Source organism: Tupaia chinensis, unplaced genomic scaffold (genome assembly GCF_000334495.1).
Source record: "Tupaia chinensis unplaced genomic scaffold, TupChi_1.0 Scaffold000477_1, whole genome shotgun sequence".
In the NCBI taxonomy this organism is placed as follows: domain Eukaryota; kingdom Metazoa; phylum Chordata; class Mammalia; order Scandentia; family Tupaiidae; genus Tupaia; species Tupaia belangeri.
In genome coordinates this window covers 2246348-2248066 of record NW_006159986.1, presented here as the reverse complement: position 1 = coordinate 2248066, position 1719 = coordinate 2246348, and positions in this window count along the sequence as shown.

Sequence of the window (1719 nt, the reverse complement as noted above, 5' to 3'; positions counted from 1 at the left end):
TTTCACTCACTCATCGGATCTTAAAATGTTACTCAAAGCACAAGGTGTTACAGAGCAAGTAATTAGTAAATCACAGAAAGTCAAAGGTCTATTTTGTAAAGGAAAGAACTCCAGTAGAAAATTCCACAAAGATCAAAAAATTAACAAACCTGACATGAAAAGAGGGTTCCACATTACTAAATAAAAATTTGTAGAACTGTAAATACCACATATATAGTTTTTCTCCAGTTTCAATATTCTTAAAACTCTACCCAAAAAAAAAAGGAAGTCAATTCTTTTGAACAGTTCATCCTGGCTTCAGTCATTTTCCATTGTGCCTCAGCTTAAGAAATTACTTTGCCAACAAGCCTAAGACTGTTCCTGTTTTATACATCCCACTTGCCTGTATATCTATGCAGCTGTCAAAGAAAATAATTTTCACTTCTAAAAATTCTAAAACAGAAACTTGATTAAGTTGCCCCCCTTTCCAAATAAAATGCCACAAATAAGAACTATTTCTCTTTTCAACTTCTGAAGTTACTTCCTATTCATGGGGATTCAGAATAAATATTTGTTAAGGCATACCAGAAAATTAAGGGAGAGTCCTTTTCAAGTGAAATTAATTTAACTGACATATTTAAACACATTAAGAAGTAAGTTCTTTCAAGTGAAATAATTCCAGGAATGCAATGATGAAGTTTAGCTAGACACTAGGCTAAAACTCAGAATAAAAAGCAGATTAGAAATAGTCCCTACCTGAGAAGTTTACAGTCTAGTATATGTATAAAAATGCAAATATATAATGTATCAAACATGTTGTACAGATATTGAGTAGAATTATTTAAAGTTTACATACAGGCATTAAAGTTGAAAAGTATACATTTCAGTACAAAATAAGTCCCAAATTCAAAAATATAAATTAATTTTATTCCCATATCATGTCATGAAGTTACAATTTTGAATTTGGCACATTCTCTTTGACTCTGTAAGAAAGTAATAGTCTCGGGACCAGCAGTTGGCATAATGGCTATGTCACTAAACTCCCATGCAGTCGACCGCGGTTCAAGTCCCAGACCCAGTGGCATAAACTCATGCTAGGTGTGTGTGCGTGTGTGCCCAAGATCCCGAGAGGAGAATGGAGAAGAGACTGCAGCTTGGTCATCCCTCCTTGGGGGGGGGGGGGGGGATTTCTCCCTTTCTGTCTCTCTGTCTCTGTCTTTCTGGCGAGTGCATGGGCCCTATAGCAAAAAAAAAAACTCTCAAAAAAAAAAAAAAAAGAAATAGTGTCTATTTCCATTTCGATGGCAGTAAAATGAAATCACTGTGTTGGTAGGGATATTGCTTATGAGTGAGATTCAATATAATCTCAAGTTCCTGAATAAAGAGTGCAAGTTTAACTTGTGCTTTATAAGCTTGTTGGAGATGTCGTTACTGGTCAGAACTATCATTAAAATCATCTTTGCCTATGAGTTTGCAGAGTGTCATGGGTGGTGTCATTTCTTAAAAACCATGAACAGTTGGGCCAGCCAATAGCATGGTGGTTACAGAGCTGGATTCCACATGGTCAACTGCGCAGTTTAAATCCTAGCCTGGGCAGACCAAAAAGCATGCCTAAGTGCATGCCCAAAAGCTGAAAGGAGGGAGAAGAGAGGAAAAGAGATTGCAGAACATCCTCTATGGGGTCCGCTTTCTTACTTTCCCCCTTCTCTGTTTCTATCCAGCAAGCATATGTACCCTCTA